Genomic DNA, 20666 nt, shown 5'->3' with positions numbered 1-20666 from the left:
CGCACGCCCAACCAGCCAGTATGCCAGGGTCCGAAGCTGAGGGGGCAAATCCCGGCGGCATCACCAACACAGAGAGCCCCCCAGACTGGATCAGTGTAGGGGAACAAGATGAAGGAGTGATGAATGTGACCTGATTAAATGGAGGAAAAAAATGAATAGGATTCCAAACTAAAAAAGCAAATAAGTGTGGGAAGTGAATGTGAATGAAAAGGGTTAAGTGTAACATTGGAGAGAAAAGTGTAGAATGAGGAATCAGTGGCTAAAAAGGGAAAAAAGGAAGAAAAGACAGAAGGAAACAGGGAAAGTAGAGAGGGGAATAAATAAAAGAGGGAAGGGAAAAGGGGGAATGAAAGGAGAGGAGGAGGAAAAACTAGAAAAAAGGAAGAGAAAAAAAGAAGGAATAAGGGAAGAAAGAAAGGGAGAGAGCAATGAAGCAGAGAGAGGAAAGAGTGCAGATGGAAGCTAAAGGAAATGAAAGCGGTCAGAGAAATGGCCAGAAAGGTGGGAGAGTGAATAATGAAAAGTGGGAGAAAAAAACATACCTGAAAGTGTAAATAGGGGCAGGGCTGCTGACAAATTTGTGATTGCAAGTGGGTAGTGGGAAGGAACAGCGTGTGGGACCCCGCACCAGGAGAGGACACTGAGCCGAAGAAAAGACCCCCAACGTCAAGCACCAGCTGCCCAAACGGTGGCTGGGAAGCGCCCCGATCCAGCCAGCTAGATACCTAGACCGGCCGGTCGTAGGTCTGCCACCGAGCTCACCAAGCGCTGGAGAATGTTCCATTTTACATATATTATATAAAGTTTATTCATCAAATATTCATCAAATATTTTGATTCCCCTTACTGAACAAATACTGGGCCATTACTTTATCCGTTTCATCTTCTGTAATGCTGGGGCTTCCTTTATGTGTGCGTTGTGATGGCTTTGGCCGCTGTTTGCCCTGGCCGGCCGTCCCTGCTATGTCCCGAAGCTGCGACGCGCACTGTGGTTTGCTCCCCCCCGCCCCTTTCCCCTACTTGGGACGGGCGGGATCCTCCCCACTGCGCGTCAACGTCATGCCTCTCGCGCCGGCTGTATGGCGTCCTCGTGGCGCCTTATAGCGGCAGCTTGAGTCAACATTCTTCAGCGCTTGGTGGGCTCGGTGGCAGACCTACAACCGGCCAGTCTAGGTATCTACCTGGCTGGATCGGGGTGCTTCCCAGCCACTGTTTGGGCAGCTGGTGCCTGACGTTGGAAATCTATTCTTAGGCGGCACCCTTCGCAGTGTCCTCTCCCAGTGCGGGGTCCCACACGCTGTTCCTTCCCACTACCCACTTGCAATCACAAATTTGTCGGCAGCCCTGCCACTATTTACACTTTCAGGTATGTTTTTTTTCTCCCACTTTTCATTATTCACTCTCCCACCTTTCTGGCCATTTCTCTGACCGCTTTCATTTCCTTTAGCTTCCATCTGCACTCTTTCCTCTCTCTGCTTCATTGCTCTCTCCCTTTCTTTCTTCCCTTATTCCTTCTTTTTTTCCTCTTCCTTTTTTCTAGTTTTTCCTCCTCCTCTCCTTTCATTCCCCCTTTTCCCTTCCCTCTTTTATTTATTCCCCTCTCTACTTTCCCTGTTTCCTTCTGTCTTTTCTTCCTTTTTTCCCTTTTTCCCCACTGATTCCTCATTCTACACTTTTCTCTCCAATGTTACACTTAACCCTTTTCATTCACATTCACTTCCCACACTTATTTGCTTTTTTAGTTTGGAATCCTATTCATTTTTTTCCTCCATTTAATCAGGTCACATTCATCACTCCTTCATCTTGTTCCCCTACACTGATCCAGTCTGGGGGGCTCTCTGTGTTGGTGATGCCGCCGGGACTTGCCCCCTCAGCTTCAGACCCTGGCATACTGGCTGGTTGGGCGTGCGGGGCTGCGCTGTCTCTGCGCAGACATGCTGTAAGTCCATTTTTTAGTGAAGGAATGAGAAAGTCATGTTCTACCATTACCCATCCGTTTTTCAAATCATTCAGTACTGCTATCTCGCCTATTCATAGGTGGTCATTACGGTTATTCTCCTGATGAGTGGCTATAAGGTCCCGAAACGGCGTAGAGCTTACAACTTACCGTTATGTGCACACAATGATCAATTATATGCGTATGAACGCTCCAAATTTTATGTATGCTTATGTTTGCAATAGAAATGCACTTTTTTAATGACTACAGATAATTATTATAGAGCTATGTGCCAACATATGCAGAGCTATGTGCCTAAATATGTAAATATATGAATTTTTTATCATTTTATTAAATAAATTGCATTCTTATTTAAGTTATACTTCTGCTACCTTGTGCCTCATTCAAAGTCCCGCACCTGTTCTCTCCCAATTTGATTACTGAATCGGGATGGAGGAGGGGTATTGAACGGCCCCACTATCCTCATGCAAAGTCCCAAAACGCATTCTTTTACCTTCTCAGATTAATTAATTAAGGATGGAGGCACAAGGTTGCACTCATGAGTATTACATTTAGTTTTATTTTGTTTTATTTTATTTTTCATTTAACATTTCTATCTCAATTGCTCATTTCACATATATTATATAAAGTTTATTCATCACATATTTTGATTCCCCTTATTGAACAAATACTGGGCCGGCAGCCCTGCTCCTATTTACACTTTCAGGTATGTTTTTTTCTCCCACCTTTCATTATTCACTCTCCCACCTTTCTGGCCATTTCTCTGACCGCTTTCATTTCCTTTAGCTTCTGTCTGCACTCTTTCCTCTCTCTGCTTCATTGCTCTCTCCCTTTCTTTCTTCCCTTATTCCTTCTTTTTTTCTCTTCCTTTTTTCTAGTTTTTCCTCCTCCTCTCCTTTCATTCCCCCTTTTCCCTTCCCTCTTTTATTTATTCCCCTCTCTACTTTCCCTGTTTCCTTCTGTCTTTTCTTCCTTTTTTCCCTTTTTCCCCACTGATTCCTCATTCTACACTTTTCTCTCCAATGTTACACTTAACCCTTTTCATTCACATTCACTTCCCACACTTATTTGCTTTTTTAGTCGGGAATCCTATTCATTTTTTTCTTCCATTTAATCAGGTCACATTCATCACTCCTTCATCTTGTTCTCCTACACTGATCCAGTCTCGGGGGCTCTCTGTGTTGGTGATGCCGCCGGGACTTGCCCCCTCAGCTTCGGACCCTGGCATACTGGCTGGTTGGGCGTGCGGGGCTGCACTGTCTCTGCGCAGACATGCTGTAAGTCCATTTTTTAGTGAAGGAATGAGAAAGTCATGTTCTACCATTACCCATCCGTTTTTCAAATCATTCAGTACTGCTATCTCGCCTATTCATAGGTGGTCATTACGGTTATTCTCCTGATGAGTGGCTATAAGGTCCCGAAACGGCGTAGAGCTTACAACTTACCGTTATGTGCACACAATGATCAATTATATGCGTATGAACGCTCCAAATTTTATGTATGCTTATGTTTGCAATAGAAATGCACTTTTTTAATGACTACAGATAATTATTATAGAGCTATGTGCCAACATATGCAGAGCTATGTGCCTAAATATGTAAATATATGAATTTTTTATCATTTTATTAAATAAATTGCATTCTTATTTAAGTTATACTTCTGCTACCTTGTGCCTCATTCAAAGTCCCGCACCTGTTCTCTCCCAATTTGATTACTGAATCGGGATGGAGGAGGGGTATTGAACGGCCCCACTATCCTCATGCAAAGTCCCAAAACGCATTCTTTTACCTTCTCAGATTAATTAATTAAGGATGGAGGCACAAGGTTGCACTCATGAGTATTACATTTAGTTTTATTTTGTTTTATTTTATTTTTCATTTAACATTTCTATCTCAATTGCTCATTTCACATATATTATATAAAGTTTATTCATCACATATTTTGATTCCCCTTATTGAACAAATACTGGGCCGGCAGCCCTGCTCCTATTTACACTTTCAGGTATGTTTTTTTCTCCCACCTTTCATTATTCACTCTCCCACCTTTCTGGCCATTTCTCTGACCGCTTTCATTTCCTTTAGCTTCTGTCTGCACTCTTTCCTCTCTCTGCTTCATTGCTCTCTCCCTTTCTTTCTTCCCTTATTCCTTCTTTTTTTCTCTTCCTTTTTTATAGTTTTTCCTCCTCCTCTCCTTTCATTCCCCCTTTTCCCTTCCCTCTTTTATTTATTCCCCTCTCTACTTTCCCTGTTTCCTTCTGTCTTTTCTTCCTTTTTTCCCTTTTTCCCCACTGATTCCTCATTCTACACTTTTCTCTCCAATGTTACACTTAACCCTTTTCATTCACATTCACTTCCCACACTTATTTGCTTTTTTAGTCGGGAATCCTATTCATTTTTTTCTTCCATTTAATCAGGTCACATTCATCACTCCTTCATCTTGTTCTCCTACACTGATCCAGTCTCGGGGGCTCTCTGTGTTGGTGATGCCGCCGGGACTTGCCCCCTCAGCTTCGGACCCTGGCATACTGGCTGGTTGGGCGTGCGGGGCTGCACTGTCTCTGCGCAGACATGCTGTAAGTCCATTTTTTAGTGAAGGAATGAGAAAGTCATGTTCTACCATTACCCATCCGTTTTTCAAATCATTCAATACTGCTATCTCCCCTATTCATAGGTGGTCATTACGGTTATTCTCCTGATGAGTGGCTATAAGGTCCCGAAACGGCGTAGAGCTTACAACTTACCGTTATGTGTACACAATGATCAATTATATGCATATGAACGTTCCAAATTTTTTATATGCTTATGTTTGCAATAGAATTGCACTTTTTTAATGACTACAGATAATTATTATAGAGCTATGTGCCAACATATGCAGAGCTATGTGCCTAAATATGTAAATATATGAATTTTTGTATCATTTTATTAAATAAATTGCATTCTTATTCAAGTTATACTTCTGCTACCTTGTGCCTCATTCAAAGTCCCGCACCTGTTCTCTCCCAATTTGATTACTGAATCGGGATGGAGGAGAGGTATTGAACGGCCCCACTATCCTCATGCAAAGTCCCAAAACGCATTCTTTTACCTTCTCAGATTAATTAATTAGGGATGGAGGCACAAGGTCGCACTCATGAGTATTACATTTAGTTTTATTTTATTTTTCATTTAACATTTCTATCTCAATTGCTCATTTTACATATATTATATAAAGTTTATTCATCAAATATTTTGATTCCCCTTATTGAACAAATACTGGGCCATTACTTTATCCGTTTCATCTTCTGTAATGCTGGGGCTTCCTTTATGTGTGCGTTGTGATGGCTTTGGTCACTGTTTGCCCTGGCCGGCCATCCCTGCTATGTCCAGAAGCTGCGACGCGCACTTTGGTTTGATCACCCCCGCCCCTTTCCCCTACTTGGGACGGGCGGGATCCTCCCCACTGCGCGTCGACGTCATGCCTCTCGCGCCGGCTCTATGGCGTCCTCGTGGTGCCTTATAGCGGCAGCTTGAGTCAACATTCTCCAGCGCTTGGTGGGCTCGGTGGCAGACCTACGACCGGCCGGTCTAGGTATCTAGCTGGCTGGATCGGGGTGCTTCCCAGCCACCGTTTGGGCAGCTGGTGCCTGACGTTGGAAATCTATTCTTAGGCGGCACCCTTCGCAGTGTCCTCTCCCAGTGCGGGGTCCCACACGCTGTTCCTTCCCACTACCCACTTGCAATCACAAATTTGTCGGCAGCCCTGCCCCTATTTACACTTTCAGGTATATTTTTTTCGCCCACTTTTCATTATTCACTCTCCCACCTTTCTGGCCATTTCTCTGACCGCTTTCATTTCCTTTAGCTTCCATCTGCACTCTTTCCTCTCTCTGCTTCATTGCTCTCTCCCTTTCTTTCTTCCCTTATTCCTTCTTTTTTTCTCTTCCTTTTTTCTAGTTTTTCCTCCTCCTCTCCTTTCATTCCCCCTTTTCCCTTCCCTCTTTTATTTATTCCCCTCTCTACTTTCCCTGTTTCCTTCTGTCTTTTCTTCCTTTTTTCCCTTTTTCCCCACTGATTCCTCATTCTACACTTTTCTCTCCAATGTTACACTTAACCCTTTTCATTCACATTCACTTCCCACACTTATTTGCTTTTTTAGTTTGGAATCCTATTCATTTTTTTCCTCCATTTAATCAGGTCACATTCATCACTCCTTCATCTTGTTCCCCTACACTGATCCAGTCTGGGGGGCTCTCTGTGTTGGTGAGGCTGCCGGGACTTGCCCCCTCAGCTTTTGACCCTGGCATACTGGCTGGTTGGGCGTGCGGGGCTGCGCTGTCTCTGCGCAGACATGCTGTAAGTCCATTTTTTAGTGAAGGAATGAGAAAGTCATGTTCTACCATTACCCATCCGTTTTTCAAATCATTCGATACTGCTATCTCCCCTATTCATAGGTGGTCATTACGGTTATTCTCCTGATGAGTGGCTATAAGGTCCCGAAACGGCGTAGAGCTTACAACTTACCGTTATGTGTACACAATGATCAATTATATGCGTATGAACGTTCCAAATTTTTTGTATGCTTATGTTTGCAATAGAAATGCACTTTTTTAATGACTACAGATAATTATTATAGAGCTATGTGCCAACATATGTAGAGCTATGTGCCTAAATATGTAAATATATGAATTTTTGTATCATTTTATTAAATAAATTGCATTCTTATTTAAGTTATACTTCTGCTACCTTGTGCCTCATTCAAAGTCCCGCACCTGTTCTCTCCCAATTTGATTACTGAATCGGGATGGAAGAGGGGTATTGAACGGCCCCACTATCCTCATGCAAAGTCCCAAAACGCATTCTTTTACCTTCTCAGATTAATTAATTAGGGATGGAGGCACAAGGTTGCACTCATGAGTATTACATTTAGTTTTATTTTATTTTTCATTTAACATTTCTATCTCAATTGCTCATTTTACATATATTATATAAAGTTTATTCATCAAATATTTTGATTCCCCTTATTGAACAAATACTGGGCCATTACTTTATCCATTTCATCTTCTGTAATGCTGGGGATTCCTTTATGTGTGCGTTGTGATGGCTTTGGCCGCTGTTTGCCCTGGCCGGCCGTCCCTGCTATGTCCCGAAGCTGCGACGCGCACTGTGGTTTGATCCCCCGCGCCCCTTTCCCCTACTTGGGAGGGGCGGGATCCTCCCCACTGCGCGTCGACGTCATGCCTCTCACGCCGGCTGTATGGCGTCCTCGTGGCGCCTTATAGCGGCAGCTTGAGTCAACATTCTTCAGCGCTTGGTGGGCTCGGTGGCAGACCTACGACTGGCCGGTCTAGGTATCTAGCTGGCTGGATCGGGGCGGTTCCCAGCCACCGTTTGGGCAGCTGGTGCCTGACGTTGGGGGTCTTTTCTTCGGTGGCACCCTTCGCAGTGTCCTCTCCCAGTGCGGGGTCCCACACGCTGTTCCTTCCCACTACCCACTTGCAATCACAAATTTGTCGGCAGCCCTGCCCCTATTTACACTTTCAGGTATGTTTTTTTCTCCCACTTTTCATTATTCACTCTCCCACCTTTCTGGCCATTTCTCTGACCGCTTTCATTTCCTTTAGCTTCCATCTGCACTCTTTCCTCTCTCTGCTTCATTGCTCTCTCCCTTTCTTTCTTCCCTTATTCCTTCTTTTTTTCTCTTCCTTTTTTTCTAGTTTTTCCTCCTCCTCTCCTTTCATTCCCCCTTTTCCCTTCCCTCTTTTATTTATTCCCCTCTCTATTTTCCCTGTTTCCTTCTGTCTTTTCTTCCTTTTTTCCCCACTGATTCCTCACTCTACACTTTTCTCTCCAATGTTACACTTAACCCTTTTCATTCACATTCACTTCCCACACTTATTTGCTTTTTTAGTTTGGAATCCTATTCATTTTTTTCCTCCATTTAATCAGGTCACATTTATCACTCCTTCATCTTGTTCTCCTACACTGATCCAGTCTGGGGGGCTCTCTGTGTTGGTGATGCCGCCGGGACTTGCCCCCTCAGCTTCGGACCCTGGCATACTGGCTGGTTGGGCGTGCGGGGCTGCGCTGTCTCTGCGCAGACATGCTGTAAGTCCATTTTTTAGTGAAGGAATGAGAAAGTCATGTTCTACCATTACCCATCCGTTTTTCAAATCATTCAATACTGCTATCTCCCCTATTCATAGGTGGTCATTACGGTTCTGCTCCTGATGAGTGGCTATAAGGTCCCGAAACGGCGTAGAGCTTACAACTTACCGTTATGTGTACACAATGATCAATTATATGCGTATGAACGTTCCAAATTTTTTGTATGCTTATGTTTGCAATAGAAATGCACTTTTTTAATGACTACAGATAATTATTATAGAGCTATGTGCCAACATATGTAGAGCTAAGTGCCTAAATATGTAAATATATGAATTTTTGTATCATTTTATTCAATAAATTGCATTCTTATTCAAGTTATACTTCTGCTACCTTGTGCCTCATTCAAAGTCCCGCACCTGTTCTCTCCCAATCTGATTACTGAATCGGGATAGAGGAGGGGTATTGAACGGCCCCACTATCCTCATGCAAAGTCCCAAAACGTATTCTTTTACCTTCTCTTCCTCACCAGGTTTAGCCAACCCCCACACAGTGAGTGCATAGCGAAGATAATCGCTCGACGAATTTGCTCTAGCTACTCACTGTACCCGATTGATACATTCTATAACCATCCCCCTCTCCCCCCTTTCCATTTTTTACCCTTACATCCCTTGTAGTTTTTGATTTCCCCCTATCGCATAAGGAGGACGGAGTACCCCCCATCATCGGCTTACAGAATTGGGAGGCCATTTCCCCCCTAACTGCCCGCCTCACGTTTCTGCCCACCTAGCTACTTTAGGAACCCCACTGACTAACACCCCCTACTTCACAGCGGATTCCCCTACCAACTTCATGGCTCCTCACAACCAGACCCAATCACCCACACAGATTAAATTATACTCGCTGAATATACGTGGACTAAATACCCCTGTGAAGAGATCTTAATTACTCCTAACCCTTCAGAAGACTAAAGCACATACAGTCTTCCTCCAGGAGACACATTTCAGATCAGACAACATTCCCAAACTTCATAATAATTACTTTCCTACAGCATATCATGCTTCCAACAAAGATTCCAAATCTAAAGGTGTCTTCATCTTTATTTCTAAACACTGCCCCATCCAAGTTCACGACACTCTGCGAGACAACGAAGGCAGATTCCCGTTTCTGAAAGGATCTTTACACAATAAGCCCATCACACTTGCTAATCTATATGCCCCCAACAAACCATAGGTACCCTTTTTTTTGCAAAACCCTGCACCATCTCACGGCATTCCAGTCTGGAATTCTAATAGTAGGGGGCGATTTCAATGTGGCACTATCTCCCTCCCAGGACACCTCGGCAGGTACCTCATCCCTTCCCTACATAGCCCTATGAGCTATCAAGACCCACCTTAGTGACCTGACCCTACATGACACGTGGTGCACTCTACACCCAAATGACAAAGATTACACATTCTTCTCACCACCCCACAACAAATATACCAGGATCGATTACTTCTTTTTATCGCAAAATGATCTGACACTTCTCACGGAAGCAACAATAGACCCCATGCTCCTCTCGGATCATAATCCTATTTCTATGACCCTGACACTCCCACTCACATGCTCCATGCCGGCAATATGGCACCTGGACAACTCGATACTAACTGATCTGGCAATAATATCACAACTCACCTCACATCTAGCAAACTATTTTCGGGAGAACGAATCAGCAGATACTACACCTACCACACTCTGGGCTGCACATAAGTGTGTAATCCGAGGAGAACTGATTTCTATAGAGGCCAAACGCAACAAAGATAGAAAGGCGCGTATAGAAACACTATCCTTACGCATTCGCTCTCTCGAACAAATACACAAACAAACACTGCCGACTTGTTGAAAGCCAGAGAGGAACTGCTAGACGAGTTAGGAAAAACCTTAAAACGCAAGTATGCACTGACACAGAAATTGTACTATGAATTTGGCAACAAGTCAGGGAGGCTATTGGCTAGAGCACTTCCACTTAAAAAAGCTGCAGCAACAGTCCACACCATCAAAAGCCCCTCGGGTACCACATATAGCACATCGGAAGACATAGCCGATCAATCCATACACTATTTCACAAAACTATACAACTTACCCACCCCAATAGAAACAGGGCGAGATCCCACCAGAATAGAAGCAATTGATAACATCTTAAAGCAATATAGCCCCAATCCAATTACCGCAGAGGAAGCTACAAAAATCAACCACCCTATTTCCATGGGTGAAACCATTGCAGCACTAAAACAACTAAACACTGGCAAGAGCCCCGGCCCTGACGGCCTAACAGTGAGCTACTATAAATCCTTTTCGGAAACACTATTCCCCCACTTCCTCAAAGCATTCAATTCACTGACCTCCTCCCCTCAAGCACACACAGATATCTTGTCCACCCACATAACAGTCATACCAAAACCCGGTAAAGACCCCACTATAGTAGCTAATTACAGGCCCATATCACTCCTTAATGTGGATGTGAAACTTTATGTGAAAGTCTTGGCGAACCGCCTACTCCCCTTGCTCCCCAAGCTGGTCTCATTGGACGAGGTTAGCTTCATCTCTGGCCAGGAAACAAGGGATAACACTATAAAAACTATCAACATCCATCACTGGCTCTCCCAATCTTCATGCCCGGGCTTCTTGTTGTCCCTCGATGCAGAGAAGGCGTTCGACAGAGTGGCTTGGGATTACATGACAGCGGCATTGAAGGCGCTGGGAATACCAGACAGCATGCTCCAATTAATACTGGCTCTTTACTCCTCGCCGACTGCAAAAATCCGAGTCAATGGTCGCCTGTCGACCTGTCGATTCCAAACCCTGCCAATTAAGATTCCCCCTACATTCTTTACTACATACAAACGACTGTGTCACAATTTCATCTGGTCCTCCAAAACTCCCAGACTGAACTGGGACAGACTGGTTCTCCCTAAATTAAAGGGGGGTGTCGGCTTACCGGACATCCTCAAATATCACTGGTCTAGTCACCTAACACGCATAGTGGACTGGCATGTTCACTCGAACACGAAAGACTGGGTATACATAGAAAACGCGTTCACCTCAATACCAATCTCACCCATACCATGGATAGAACGGACATCTATCCCCAAAGACAACATTAGTCACCCACTAACTGGCCCTACCCTACTTATCTTCCACAGGGCATGCAAAAAATTTAACCTGGCCACCACACCTGGTCCCCTGACCCCCATGGATCATAATACAGACTTCCCTCCTGGGCTCTCGGAAAACAGACTGACTGATCATACCCCATGGATCCCACTAAGGGCTGAACACCTCTTTCGTCAAAACGAGATCATCACATACTCATCCCTATCCTCCCAATACCCGGACCGAATCATCCCCTTTTTTAAATACCTGCAAATAAGACACTTCCTCAATAGCTCCAAACCCCAGGACAAATGGCACAAAGATCACACCCCCTTTGAAACGCTTTGCACCAGTACTGAACCCCACCGACACTTGATCTCAGCCATTTATATGCTCCTATTCACAGGCCACAACCCTAATACTAACTCAACTAACCAGAAATTGGAAAGGACTCTCAAATTAGACCTTCCTAAGGAAGACTGGGAAAGAATATATGAGCATATCCATAAAGGATCTATTAACGTCAACACCCAAGAAAATAGTTATAAAATGTATTCCAATTGGTACAGGACCCCCGATAAGTTGCACAAATACTACCCTAGTGTATCCCCACTGTGTTGGAGATGCAAACACGATTTAGGTACCATGCTCCACATATGGTGGGAGTGCCCACTCATACAAACGTTCTGGCAGGAAGTTCACCGATTAACTATCCACATTACAACCCGTACTCCAGACTATAACCGAGCCTAATATCTTCTTCATCACACCTCCATACCTTATTTGGCCTACAAAAAATTTCTCACCATTCACCTCATTAATGCGGCCAAACAATGCATTCCAGTACATTGGAAGACGACTTCCCCCCCAAAGATTTCAGACTGGCTTCGCCGCATAGACATAATAGCAGACATTGAAGCCCTCATTCACCAAACCAAGGAAACCCCAACTAAGTATCAAACAACTTGGGCTTGCTGGCTACACTTCAAGGAATCCACAGAATTTCAAAACCTCATGACCAACTCGTGACCACCCTCAATCTCTCCCCCCAACTCCTTTCTTCACCTATCCATCTCATAGGTGGAATTGACTTCAGCTCCAGCACGTCGGACACAAAATAAATCCCAACAGGTCCCTATGTAGTCCTGAACTAATATAATTACAAATCACCCAGTTATCTACATCACCCAGCCACAGTTAGCTCCCAATGGGGGTGACTGGGTGTTTGGGTAGTTGAAAAGGTCTACTTGCACATCTCACTTCAATCCCCGGAACTAATTCTACCATACCCCCCAAAAGGATAACAAGCAGGATGATGTACCTTATATAAGTATCGATTAAGATCTTGTTTGCTAAATTTCTCGCTTTGTGATTTCCACGTTAGATTATCATAACATACCTTATGTAACACTGTAAACTTTATACAAACATATAGCAATGTTTTGTCTTCGATGTTGCTGTTTTCCTGAAAAATTTCAATAAAAATTTTTTGATAAAAAAAAAGACACATAGGTGATACAATGGCAGAGAAATTCTTTACGAACCTCCTATAGAAGTTTGCAAAGCCTACAAACCTTTGAACACCATTTATCCGATGGAGCCAGCCACCCGATAGCTTTCACCTTTTGAGAATCCATAGCGATTCCATCAGTAGTGATGATGAACCCAAGAAACTGAATTTTCATTTTTTTTAAATCACATTTCCCGGCCTTAACGTACAATCCGTGCGTTCTGAGGATGCACAGTACCTTTTTTACATGTGTTCTGTGGAGCTCCAGGGTGGCTGAGAATATGAGAATATTGTCGAGATAGCCGATGTCTAAATACTCTCGAAAAATGTAATTTATAAAGTGTTGGAACATGACTGGCGCATTGCACAATCTGAATGGCATTACTAGGTATTCATATAATGAAGAAAAAATTGCGCTACTAATATACAACAGCTGCCAGCATCAGCAATAAGACTGCAAAAAATAAAAAAAATGAGATGCAGCGCTAAAAAAGTAAACGTTCCCCAGAGGGATGAAATATAAAGTGCAAAATATACAAAGGGCTAAATAAAGTGCTAAGTACATATAAATTCAAGGAAAAATCCTGGAAATAGACTAATAATACTTTTGAACATGATGTAATAAAGTGCTGGGTGCAACTTCAAGAAATAATCCTGAAAATGAAGAAAAACTTTCAAAATAATACAACTATACAGACAAAATGGGCTGACCCAAGGTGTCTATAAAATACCGCATCTGAAATTGCACATAGAATGATCCGTGCAAAAAAACATAATGTGTGCAGGAAAAGTAAGTAACAACCTAAAAGTCAATGAATAATGAGTTTAAAAATGTGTTCAATCCCTTGAACATGATCGCAGAATATTAAAGTTCATCAGATGAAATAATGAAGCCGATTCATTCAAAGTGATGTTCACATACGACACCCAGGGATGTGTCTCCAACACCAAGGGAAGGGGATGGGTACTCTTACCCTAAACTGTGGACACACACACCAGCGGCGATGGGTCAAACAGGCATGGACAGCAGTCAGGAACTCGATTTCCAACCCAAACTCTCACACATGGACTGATATGTGCATACACCTGCTTCCGTCAAGCCGAGGGCGACGCAAAAACCTGGACTTCAGTGGTAATGTTCCTGGTATAAATGATGCTCTTTACATCTGGGAAAACAACATGGATCATGGAAAAAAAAAGAAAAAGGAAAGAAGGTCTCCACAGTGCAGATAAATCCAACGTTTAAAAAAAGAAAAATAAAAAAGTACAAACATTGCGACAGATGTCTACAAATAGTGATCACAAAGCCGATAACAACAAGCGTGGTGTGTAGAGCTGAGCAGGCTATGTACCCGACATGTTTCGTACAAAAGTACTTCAACTGGGGCATAAAGCTGCTGACATACACCACGCAATAAATATAATGATCGATACAAACATCACATGTTAAATTATGATTTGAGAAGGAACAGCTGTTGTCTGCAACTCCCCATATTTCGTTTAACTAATCAGGGGAATTCAGCGTCAAAGTCACGTCATCACTTTGCCGCCGTATTACATCATCACGCGCCGTGTCTATCACAGTAATACAGAGCATGGCTTGCGTTCCAAGCCCCTCATTGATACACCAATGTATGAGTCAAAGTTGGGAGGATGTGATAGGCTGGCTAACATTCTGCGACTAGCTAGCGCCTCCCCTTCAGGAAGCTCAAACATGTTATGTGACCGTGTACAGTCTGTAATTAGCCACAATATAACCGGGCAACCTGGATCAGCATGTTGGTAAGCCAATCAGTGGCTACTCCGAAGTCACGTGTCCAATGTCACATGTCCGGGGAGTGTAATCCACCTTCATTCCCCATGTCACCAGGCAACGAAGTTTGGTACAACACACTGGCACACTCATCTATTCCCATGACAGACACATCACTTAAGGAGCACAGACAGCGCAGCTCAGCATGGTATCTAACAAATAGGGGGAAATTAACTATGCTAAAATAATAATTAAACAGTGTGAACCATTAGTAAAAAAGCTTATATATATATATATATATATATATATATATATATATATATATATATATATATATATATATATATATATATACAGTATCTCACCAAAGTGAGTACACCCCTCACATTTTTGTAAATATTTTATTATATCTTTTCATGTGACAATACTGAAGAAATGACACTTTGCTAAAATGTAAAGTAGTGAGTGTACAGCTTGTATAACAGTGTATATTTGCTGTCCCTTCAAAATAACTCAACACACAGCCATTAATGCCTAAACCGCTGGCAACAAAAGTGAGTACATCCCTAACTGAAAATGTCCAAATTGGGCCCAATTAGCCATTTTCCCTCCCTGGTGTCATGTGACTCATTAGTGTTACAAGGTCTCAGGTGTGAATGGGGAGCAAGTGTGTTAAATTTGGTGTTATCGCTCTCACTCTCTCATACCGGAACTGGGAGTCAACATGGCACCTCATGGCAAAGAACTCTCTGAGCATCTGAAAAAAAAAAAGAATTGTTGCTCTACATAAAGATGACCTAGGCTATAAGAAGAATGCCAAGACCATGAAACTGAGCTGCAGCATGGTGGCCAAGACCATACAGTGATTTAACAGGAGAGGTTCCACTCAGAACAGGCCTCACCATGGTCGACCAAAGAAGTTGAGTGCAGGTGCTCAGCATCATATCCAGAGGTTGTCTTTGGGAAATTGACGTATGGGTGCTGCCAGCATTGCTGCAGAGGTTGAAGGGGTGAGAGGTCAGCCTGTCAGTGCTCAGACCATATGCCACACACTGCATCAAATTGGTCTGCATGGCTGTCGGCCCAGAAGAAAGCCTCTTCTAAAGATGATGCACAAGAAAGCCCACAAACAGAAGATAAGGAGACTAAGGACATGGATTACTGGAACCATGTCCTGTGGTCCGAAGAGACCAAGATAAACATATTTGGTTCAGATGATGTCAAGCGTGTGGCGGCAACCAGGTGAGGAGTAGGGATGAGCTTCGAGTTTGAGTCAAACTCATGTTCGACTCAAACATCGGCTGTTCGCCAGTTCGCCGAACAGTGAACAATTTGGGGTGTTCGCAGCAAATTCGAAAGCCGCGGAACACCCTTTAAAAGTCTATGGGAGAAATCAAAAGTGACCATTTTAAAGGCTTATATGCATTGTATTATCATAAAAAGTGTTTGGGGACCTGGGTCCTGCCCCAGGGGACATGTATCAATGCAAAAAGAAGTTTTAAAAACGGCCGTTTTTCGGGGGCAGTGATTTTAATAATGCTTAAAGTGAAACAATAAAAGTGTAATATTCCTTTAAATTTCGTACCTGGGGGGTGTCTATAGTATGCCTGTAAATGGGCGCATGTTTCCCGTATTTAGAACAGTCTGACAGCAAAATGACATTTCAAAGGAAAAAAAGTCATTTAAAACTACTCGCGGCTATAATGAATTGTCGGTCCGACAATACACATAAAAGTTCATTGAAAAAAACGGCATGGGATGGGAAATCACGGGAACCCCGAACCAAAATTTAAAAAAAAAATGGCGTGGGATTCCCCCTAAATTCCATACCAGGCCCTTCAGGTCTGGTATGGATATTAAAGGGAACCCCGTGCCAAAATTTTTTAAAAAATGGCGTGGGGGTCCTCCTCAAAATCCATACCAGACCCTTCAGTTCCGGTATGGATTTTAAGGGAAACCCCGCACCAAATTTTTTTAAAAAATGGTGTGGGGTCCCCCCAAAAATCCATACCAGACCCTTATGTGAGCACGCCCCCCCCTCCTGAACTGTACCAGGTCACATGCCCTCAACATTGGGAGGGTGCTTTGAGGTAGCCCCCAAAGCACCTTGTCCTCATGTTGATGCGGAGAAGGGCCTCATCCCCACAACCCTTGGCCGGTGGTTGTGGGGGTCTGCGGGTGGGGGGCTTATCGGAATCTGGAAGCCCCCTTCAACAAGGGGACCCCCAGATCCCGGCCCCCCCTGTGTGAATTGGTAATGGGGTATAAATGTACCCCTACCATTTCACAAAAAAAGTGTCAAAAAGTTTAAAAAACACAAGAGACGGTTTTTGACAAGTCATTTATTAATTTCCTCTTCTTTCGGCTTCTTCTTCCATCTTCTTTCTTCTGGTGATCTTTCGGTGTTCTTCTTCTTCCACCACCTTCTTCTTCATCTTCTTCTTCTCCATCTTCTTCTTTCTCCGCTCTTCTCGTCCCGCATCTTCCTCCAGGCTTCTTCTCCGCTCCGTCCGCACGATCCGCCTCAGTGGGAGTCTTCAGCCGCGTGATGATTCGCTTTTTCTGACACTTCTTATATAACGGAGGGCAGGGTCACCGGGTGGCTCCTCTGACGCATGGTGAATTCACGGGACTTCCCTGTGGCTTTCCCGTGTTGTCAGAGGGGGGCGGGGTCACCCGGGTTGTGGGGATGAGGCCCTTATCCCCACCAACATGGGGACAAGGTTCTTTGGGGGGCTACCTCAAAGCACCCTCCCAATGTTGAGGGCCTGTGGCTTGGTACGGTTCAGGAGGGGGGGACCGCTCTCGTCCTGCCAGGTTGCGTGCTCAGATAAGGGTCTGGTATGGATTTTGAGGGGGACCCCCACACCATTTTTTTTTTAAATTTTGGCACGGGGTTCCCTTTAATATCCACACCAGACCTGAAGGGCCCGGTATGGAATTTAGGGGGACCCCCATGCCATTTGTTTTTTAAATATTGCCGCGGGGTTCCCATTAATATCCATACCAGACCTGAAGGGCCTGGTATGGAATTTAGGGGGACCCCCACACATTTTTTTTTTATTTTGGTTCGGGGTTCCCCTGTGGGGAAATCCCATGCAGTTTTTATCAATGAACTTTTATGTGTATTGTCGGATCGACAATTCATTAATAGCCGCGAGTAGTTTTAAATGACTTTTTTTCCTTTGAAATGTCATTTTGCTGTCAGACTGTTCTAAACACGGGAAACATGCGCCCCTTTACAGGCATACTATAGACACCCCCAGGTACAAAATTTAAAGGAATATTACACTTTTATTGTTTCACTTTAAGCATTATTAAAATCACTGCTCCCGAAAAAACGGCCGTTTTTAAAACTTTTTTTGCATTGATCCATGTCCCCTGGGGCAGGACCCAGGTCCACAAACACTTTTTATGACAATAACTTGCATATAAGCCTTTAAAATTAGCACTTTTGATTATTCATGTTCGTGCCCCATAGACATAGTTCGCGTGTTCGAACAAATTTTTTGCCTGTTCGCAAGTTCTGGTGCGAACCGAACAGGGGGGTGTTCGGCTCATCCCTAATTTCAACATGATAATGACCCCAAACACCTCCAAGATGACCACTGCCTTGCTAAAGAAGCTGAGGGTAAAGGTGATGGACTGGCCAAGCATGTCTCCAGACCTAAACCCTATTGAGCCTCTGTGGGGCATCCTCAAATGGAAGGTGGAGGATTGCAAGGTCTCTAACATCCACCAGCTCTGTGATGCCATCATGGAGGAGTGAAAGAGGACTCCAGTGGCAACCTGTGAAGCTCTGGTGAACTCCATGCCCAAGAGGGTTAAGGCGGTGCTGGAAAATAATGGTGGCCACACAAAATATTGACACTTTGTGTCAAGTTCTAGGTGCGAGGCCGGATTGCTGAGAGGGCGCCCCTTGTGACTTACTGCAGCGTAACCCTGGGAGTGAAACAGGGAGTATGGTGCCCGAAGGTGCACAGATTGCCGGATGCTGATGGCTGGATAGCTGAGAGTCGCTGGGGTGCGTTGGGCAACCGTGCGCGCAAGGATTCCAGTGGAGAAACCAGGAACAGGGTCAAGGCAGGCAAGGGGTCATGTACCATAGGAGTAGTCTGAGAGAAGGTACAACAGGGTTAATCAGGAACAGGGTCAGTAGCCAGGCCAAGGGTCAAGACCGATCAGACAAGCGAAGGTACAAGGGTGCAGACAGGAGCATAGTCAAGTCCAAGCCAGAGGTCGATGCAGGCGGAGATCAGGGAGAGTCAGGCAAGCCGAGTAGTAAACAGGAGTCAGGTAATCAGATACAGGTAACAGGTACTGGGAACACAGGGAGCTGATGATAATCCAGCAACTTGCATACAACTGCAGCAGGCTTAAATAGGCCAGAGGGCGCCAAACACTGTCACTAGGCATGCGCGCGCCGGCGCGCGTCCGCGTGCATGTCTGCAGGCACCTGCTGTATTGCATCTGCGTGTGTGCATGCGCTTGGGGATGCGACCGGCGCGACCACGACGGTTACTGGCAGGATCGCCAGTCCTAAGACTACTTCCCTGACACTTTGGGCCCAATTTGGAAATTTTCACTTAGGGGTGTCCTCACTTTTGTGTTAGTGGTTTAGACATTAATGGCTAAGTGTTGAGTTATTTTGAGGGGACAGAAAATGTACACTGTTATACAAGCTGTACACTCACTACTTTACATTGTAGTGTCATTTATTTAGTGTTGTCACTTGAAAAGATATAATAAAATATTTACAAAAATGTGAGGTGTGTACTCACTTATGTGAGATACTGTATTTTAAACTACAATGCACTGCACATAGTGCTATTGATGTAAAAAATATAAATATAAAAATATGGGGAACTGGCCAGTAAAAATGAAGCCAGGAACTAAGCTTTATTGATGAAGGCATTCATATCCCAGTCAATATTCATCCCGTGAGGAGAGTAACATCTGAGTTGATGGTTCCAGAATGTCTCTAATTGTGAAACGCCTCTCAGACAGGACTCCCTTCTCCAATGAGGGACAAATTTATCAATGACCTGGAATTTAGTGCCTAAAGGGTTTGAACGATGATAGTGAAGATAATGCCTAGGGGTATGCTGTGATTGATGCGACCTTTCTTAATACTGGCAATGTGTTCATTTACCCTAACCGAAAAACATTTATTAGTCCGTCCGACATATTGCTTCTTGCATGGGCAAGTAATTAAGTAAACAATATGGCGGGTGGCACAGGTGGTAAAATTCTTCATCTGATAAACCACTGAAGTGGTAGTAGACTCAAAGGTTTCAGATTTTCTCCTCTCACATACGTTATGTACACAGACATTGCATTTACGACAAGGGTAGTACCCCTTGCGGTTATGAAAGAAGGAAGGTCTGGTGGGAGAGTCTATTATATTTGGAGAAATACAACTTCTTAGAGATGGAGCTCCTCTATATATGACTCCAGCTCTATCGGGAAGGGCAGGACCCAACAATGGGTAATTTTTAAGTACCCTCCAGTGACAATTAAAAATGCTTTTAATTTGTTTATATTGTACAGAGAATTCAGTGATAAAGGACCATTTAAACTTCAGGTACACGTTTAGGTTGTTCTGTAGTTACCGTACATCTATCAATCAGGGAGACCCTATTGATCTCCTCGTCTATAGTTAGAAGGTATCCCTTTTTGACAAATCTAGACTTCAAGGTTCGAGCCTATAAATGAAAATCCAACAAATTAGTACAATTCCGTCGGATCCGTAGTAGTTGGCAGGACTGATTTCAACCATGAGCTGCAATGGCAACTATCGACCGGAATGTTACCATTCTGGTCAGAGGGATTGAAAAAAGTCTTAGCGACCAACTGATGGTCCACAATAGAAATTTCTAAGTCTAAGAAATGTATTGTGGTGTAACTGGTCTTGTAACTCAACGCCATACTTCTGTCATTATTATTAAGGGTGGCCATGAAGTCATGCAAAGATTCCTCATCACCCTTCCATAGGAGCAGGATGTCGTCTATATATCTAGCCCAAAGAACCAGTTCCGGGCTTTGTATGCCATAGACGACATTCTCCTCCTACAGGGCCATGAAGAGATTAGCGAGACTGGGGTCAAATTTTGCCCCCATCGCAACTCCCTTAAGTTGCAAAAAAAACTGGCTATTGAACCAAAAGTAGTTGTGTTTTGTTGCAAATTGGAGTAATTCCATAATATACCTCTGTTGAGGGATCAGTATTTTC

This window comes from Aquarana catesbeiana, linkage group LG07 (assembly GCF_042186555.1).
Source record: "Aquarana catesbeiana isolate 2022-GZ linkage group LG07, ASM4218655v1, whole genome shotgun sequence".
Taxonomy (NCBI): Eukaryota; Metazoa; Chordata; class Amphibia; order Anura; family Ranidae; genus Aquarana; species Aquarana catesbeiana.
The sequence above is the reverse complement of the archived record's forward strand: the minus strand, read 5'-3'. Positions refer to the sequence as shown.